Here is a 6,977-nt window from a genome sequence, read left to right as displayed (position 1 = left end):
GTCAGTGATTTAAAGTCTCCCATAAGTTATTTAAAAACATTATATATTTGAATTTTTACAACAGTCCCATCTAACACCTACAATTATTATTCTTGTTGTAGAAGGTGAGACAATAAATCCTAAGGGAATTGATTAATGTGTATGGGATCTTCTGAGAGCTAGTAAACAGGGAGATGGAGTTGAATCCATGTCATAAGTTTGAAGTCCCAGTTCTGCGTCTGTCTGGTTTGACTATCCTCTACTGTGGCTGCCTCTGTTGTGGAAAAAAAGGTTCCTCATAGCTCTTCAGTATGAGAGACAATTTGATATTAAAATAGGAACCCCCGTCCTCAGAAACATATTCTGTTTTTAAATACAATTTTCTGCACATTTAACTGACTGGACTATGAGTTCTGTGGCTATTCCATTCTGGTTTTTCTTGTACCTGTCAGTGAAGGGCACAGAATAGTCAGAGATTTCTAGTTATGGCAAGAAATGTGTGATAAGAAACAATTCCTGTAGGGTTAAATGCTGTGATTACATAGGACCACCATAGGGATTTGGTTTAGAGTCTTCTTGAGGATCATAACACTTCATGCAATTATCTCCTCAGAAAATATGTGATTTAGCCTGCTGTGTGACAGACAACAGTTTTGAGCACGAGCAACCACCAGTGACAAAGAAATCAACAAACCACATCGTTTTTGAGCTGGCATCCTCCTGGATGGGGACAGACAACAAACTAGAGGATGAAGTCAGTGTATGGTGGCCTATCCTCTGTGTGCTCTGGAGAAGAATAAAGTGGAGAGGGAGGGTGCTGAGGGTTTGGAGAGAGGCGCCACTTGGGCAAAGTGATTAGGGACCAAGATCAGTGAGCAAGCAATATTTTTTTAGCAACAAAATGAAAAGAAATGTTCTAAGAACAATGAACAGAAAGTTCAAATATTTGTATATAAAAGTCCTTTAGGTTACACAAGAAGCAAGTGTGTGCACACATCTGTTTTAAATTCATGAGTAGGAAAGCGATATTTCTAGCCAAGAACTTCCCTGAGAAATAAATATCTACTTCATTCCAGAGCTGTCTTCATTTCTATCTCACCTTCCCTATACTAAACTAAAAGCTAGAGGAGGGTGATTAGGATGTGAGTATCAGGAAGTCAAGGGTTATTTCTTTGTCATCTTGAAGATGTGACTAACAGCACACAATCCTTCCTGAAAAGAAGGAAGATTTAATTCATGGCACGGGGAGGAGTTAGAGGAACCAGTTGGAGCTGAAAGAGCAGAGTGCAGTCAGATGAACAAAGGTCCAGTCTTAGCTCTGTCTCTTATTTGTTTTGTGAACACATGATTCATTTGTCTTTCCCTGCAGGTATCAGTGCCTCATATTTCTGAACCTATAGTGGGAATGGAATACATCATCATGCATTATTCAGGCCTGCTCTGCATGTACTCATTTGGGCAGGGCCATTGGCTCCCTAACATCATCTGTTATGACTACAGCCTCTGAAGTCTCAAGAATTTTTAATATTGGTCCAGATTAAGCCTTTATCTCAAAGAATAATCCGAGTATGGCATTAAAAAACCTTCAGTGATCAACTCTCACATTGTTTCTAAATATTTCAACAAATATATTGTATTCTCCAGACAGACCGCTAAACTTAGATTTTTTATATCTCATTCCAGTTCTTGCTTCTGAACCTTGATATTTGTAGATTCTTTTACTTTAGCCAAAAATGTCCTGATTCAAATGGTTACCATCAGCTTTTTCTTCAATAAGTTTGTGTGCTCCTACTGTGTAGAAATTTTATGTTACACACAAAATCCCTGTTTCTGGAGTGGACAACAATCCAGGGGCAAGGGGGACCCCTGTTAGTACACTTCAGTATGTCTCCTGCTATGAGGAATGGTGATTTTATAATAGACTATTGCACTTATCTGAATGTTTCAAGATTTGATTTCTCTCTATGAACTACAGCCTTCTTGTGATCAGGTCCATGGTTTAGTTGTTTCTCTTGACAATAGTGTCTGGCATGGTATTTAAAACAAAGCAAATGCTACAATGTACACTGATGTGCAGGCTGTGGAGAGATGACAAGCACTGTGAACACTGGCTTTTGAATAATGGCTTCACCAACCACCCATATGTGACCTTGAATAAGGTATATGTAATCAGTTTGAGATCTCAGATATCTGATCTACAACATGGGAATGATATTGTCACTTACCTCACAAGAATAGTGTGAGGATTACAGCACTCAGTAGACTATCTGAACATAGTAAGTGCTCAACAAATGTGATTGTGATAAAAAATTGAGAAAAACAACAAGGTGCTTTTAGTCAGTATGACACTTTGGTTAAAATGATAAGCTGTGTCAAAATCACATTAGATAATATGACACTCCCTTATGACATAAAAATTTAATGAGGTATTGAGAAGCATGAATACATTAGTTGCAAAATCTAGTTGCATGGACTCTTAAGACAAGCAGCAGCTCAGTGCCAGTGGCTCATGCCTGTAATCCCAGCTACTCAGGAGGCAGAGAGCAGTAGAACTGTGGTACAAAGCCAGCTGCAGCAAATAGTTCACAAGATCCTGTCTCAAAAAATCCCTACACAAGAAAAGAGCTACTGGAGTGGCTCAAGAGTTAGGCCCTGAATTCAATCCCCAGTAGTGTAAAAAAAAAAAAAAAAATGGCAGTTATCATCTCTAAAGTGATTTAGCACAGATGAACAAATACAAAAAGATTATCCTTTGTTTGAAATGGTGAGAATAAGACAATAGCCATGAATTTTGAACTAACATTGCCTTGGGTGTAATACCTAATTTTCCTTATTTCTAAGTTTAAATTGACTGATTCATTACTTATTCTGTATATATTTGTTTGACTGCCGTGTGAATTACAATATAAATTTCAGAAAAATGTTGATAATGTATATTTTGAAATTTTATACATAGGGATTTTTATGCTAAGTTTCTAATACATAATGATTCCCATAATCATTTTAAATCACAATCCTGTTTTGCATTAAACAAACAAAAGAAAGTAAACACTCTTTTGCTTTTTCATACTCTTAGAAATATGAACCCCTGGAGGTGCTCAAATACACTGGGGACACTGAGGAAGAATAAAGTCACCTGGATTGATGGTTTGGTTCTTTGTTGTTTATGACTGTAAGATTAATGATAAGTAAGTGTTTGTATGGGAAAAGGACAGTAGAATGCTTCTGGACTCATAATCTGGCTTGATTCTAAGACAAAGAAACACAGGAGTGTGGGAACAGATGATATGAGATTGCCTGGAACTGTTATCAACCCCACAAGTATGAGGTCAATAGCCAAATCTATAAGCGTTGTCTTTTTGGCTTTGATTTAAGGTGTTCAAATCTAAATGAGAGAGACATATGGAGCCTACCAGCAACTATCTTACAGCAAACCTTGGTGAGGTGTAATAGTAATAAGAAGTGTTGGGGAGAATAATAAGACAAGAAAAAGATGATTTCTCTCACATTATTCTAGAGACAAAAAGGAGAGTAACATGGCTGGAATGGAATGAAGACAAGGGGAAAACAGGAGTTTGGAGCAAAGAGACACTTGGCATGTTTGTAAGGATTTTTGCCCTTATTCTGAATAAATTGAGACATCACTGGAATGATTAAAAGTAACATGCATTGTAACAGGACCACTCTGGATGCCAAGTTGAGGAAGTCTAGTTGGTAAAGGTGGAAGGAAGGAGACAGCTAGGAAGCTTCTGGAATACAGCAAGTGGGAATAAAGATGGCTTCATCTAGAGGTAAAACTATGGAGGAAGGAAAATCTTGCCATGATCTGGGTATATATGATAGGAGATATGGCAAGATGTTGCTAATTAATCAGACATTGTAAAATCTAGAATTCAATCAAGAATGACCCAAAATGAATTTCTGTAAACTAGAATAATACAGTTTACTATAGTGATGAAGATGAAAAGAGAAGGAAGCTTAAGAAGGATTCTCAGGAGTTCAATATCCCCAACAGTCATTCTGTCAGAGATAATAAGCAGGCATTTGGATATATGTCTGGAGTACATGGAAGAAAAGTATAATAATTAGATTCATTTACATATGAAAAGCATTAAAGTCATCAGAAATGATGACTCATCAATTTCAGAAACGATGAGATCACCAGGAACAGAATACAGATGGAAAAGACAAAAGGTAAAAGTGTTAATCAAAAACAGGGACAAAAACACGAACAGAAGTTGAAGGGGGCGTCATCAGACTTAGACTCAAGCAAACACTCCCAAGCAAAAGGAGCATTTTCCAACAGGAAGAAATGATATCTATGGCAAATGATGAAACGAGACCAAGTAAAAGGAGGACTCAGACTTAATCATTTGATTTAGCCATGTGCACTCCCTGAACCTGAGAGGGATAGCAGTCAAGAAGGCCAAGTGCAGCAGTCTGACATCATTCTATATTTTACTCAGAAAAACTACACATTATGTAGCATACTTCTGTGTACATTTCCCCCCAGGACATTGGATCTAACCTGTCTTATTCCTCAGTATATTCATATGATCACTTACACAATTATGAGAAATAAATCTGTAATGGCTATACAAGGTTACAATAAATTGAAATTTTAGTAGAAACATGCTTGATTTAAAATAATGTTAATAAATAAGTCTAGAGTTTCATGTACAAATTAGTGACAATATAAGCTAAGAAAACACACATTTAGCAAAACGTTAGCTCTCAAGAAAAGAATAGAAGTATAAGACAATAAGATTTACACAACCATGTTTTTATTGAATCATCATTCCTAATACAAAACATGATCAATCAATTTAGATAATTTGAGACTGAATGTATAATTATAAAGTCAAAGTGATCATTACAAAATGAAAATTCTTTCCAAAATGATTACACAACCAAGGTTTCGAAGATTATTTTATAATAGTCCAAATCATTATTTGGATCATTAATAACAATGTTTTATTTATTCAGGCAGTGATTTAAGCTAAGTTCTCATTTTCTCTTCTCTAAAGTGAGTTACCAACAGCTCTGGAAATGGGTAATCACACAGTAACCGAGTTCATCATTTTGGGCTTCACAGCAATCCTGTGATGCTACAGATGCTCTTTGTTGTGTTCCTCATCATGTACTTTGTGACAGAGGTAGGAAATAGTGTGCTCATCATGTTGATCTGCAATGACTCCTGGCTCCACACACCCATGTACTTTTTCATTGGAAACCTGTCTTTTCTGGATCTCTGGTATTCCACTGTCTATACTCCACAGATCTTAGTAACCTGCATATCTGAAGACAAGAGCACTTCCTTCACTAGCTGTGCAGCTCAGTTCTACTTGTCTGCTGCTCTGGGATGGCTTATGACCACTATGTAGCTATTTCAAAGCCACTATTTTATTTTCAAGCCATGCCCATAAAACTATGTGCATTTTTTGTAGTAGCCTCATATCTTGGTGGCTTTATTAACTCCTCCATGATCACCAAAAAAACTTTCAACTTTTACTTTTGCAATGACAACATCATTGATGACTTTTTCTGTGACTTGCTTCCTCTGGTGAAGCTGGCCTGTGGGCGGAAGGAGGGTTACCAGAATCTGATGTACTATCTCATGACCTCCAATGTCATCATTCCCATTTCACTCATCCTGGCCTCCTACCTCTTCATCATCGCTACCATCGTGAGGATGCGCTCTACCCAGGGCTGCCTCAAGGCCTTCTCCACATGATCTTCCCACCTGATCTCTGTGACCTTATACTATGGTTCTGTTCTCTACATCTATTCTCGACCCCAGTCTAGCTATTCTTTAGATAGGAACAAAATAGTTTCCATATTTTACACTGTGGCATTTCCCATGTTGAATCCCATGATCTACAGCCTAAGAAATAAAGATGTGAAAGAGGCTCTGAATAAGTTCTTCAAATAAATTGGGATTATTGCCTTCTGAGTAGAAGTACAGACAAGGTGATAGGGTTATTTTTATTCCCGGCAGAGATCCCATTATGCTCTATCATGATCAAGAATCATTATAATGAAGTTATGGAATTCCTATGCTTGACACATGACAATTTAACTATCCTAACAAAAGAAAATTAGAATAAAAAAATAAAATTTTTAATATAAAATATAAGAATTTGGACATCACTTAAGCAAAAAGTACCTTCCCAATTTAAAAATGGATAGCTAGCCAAGTGTGCTTACCAAAGTGAGTTGTGGCTGAATTATAGGTATTTCCACAAATAGGAATAAATATGCTGAATTAATTTTTAATATTCTTATTAATAATCAGATGATATCCCCTTTCATAACCTTAGTGGCAATATTCAGTGATATTTATGTATTTTTTCACCTAGACCTATTAGCACAAATATCCAGAGCTACCCCAAAAATAATTTGGTATAAATAATTTCTAGCAGGCATGATCTTTCCAGTTATATGTTTCATGACAATTTCCTCCCTTGTTGAAAATTAGTTTCATAGACATGAAGTCTATGACTCATTTTATAATTCACTGGCTTCTCTTTATTTTTATAGGTGTAAACTCCCAAAGACTTCCACATCTAAACTATATTATGAGCATCAAATACAATTGTCATACTAAAAATAATAATTACAATAAAGTAAAACTTTAAAAATCTATGAGTACACATTTCAGAATAGAGAAATGTTTATAAAGAAAAAGCATAGATAGTGATGAAATTAAAAAATAAATATCATGTGGTACAGTTAACTTTTTTAATGTTCAAAATGAGAAAATGCTAATGTAATATGATTTACAAAGCACAAATATGCCATTGCTTTTATTGGTGAATCCCCTAAAGAAAGAAAATGTAAGAAACTCCAAGTTAGGCAATTAAACCTAGAAAATGTAGGTGCTCTGCACAGAAGAACAGTCTGATACACACTGGCCGTCACAAGGGTTTACCTAGAACATGGAACAAGGGACAAATCAGTACTAGTTGAACTCACAGCATCTCTGTACAGACAGGAAA

General features: G+C 36.2%; 1 pseudogene; it reads left to right on the top strand.

Annotated features, from left to right (window-relative positions):
* The first annotated feature begins 574 nt into the window (after nucleotides 1–574).
* LOC109681084 (olfactory receptor 9G19-like) lies at nucleotides 575–5,911 on the top strand (annotated as a pseudogene).
* The last annotated feature ends 1,066 nt before the right edge of the window (nucleotides 5,912–6,977 follow it).

This window comes from Castor canadensis, chromosome 1 (genome assembly GCF_047511655.1).
Source record: "Castor canadensis chromosome 1, mCasCan1.hap1v2, whole genome shotgun sequence".
Lineage (NCBI taxonomy): Eukaryota > Metazoa > Chordata > Mammalia > Rodentia > Castoridae > Castor > Castor canadensis.
This window is presented reverse-complemented; position numbering and strand designations above follow the sequence as displayed.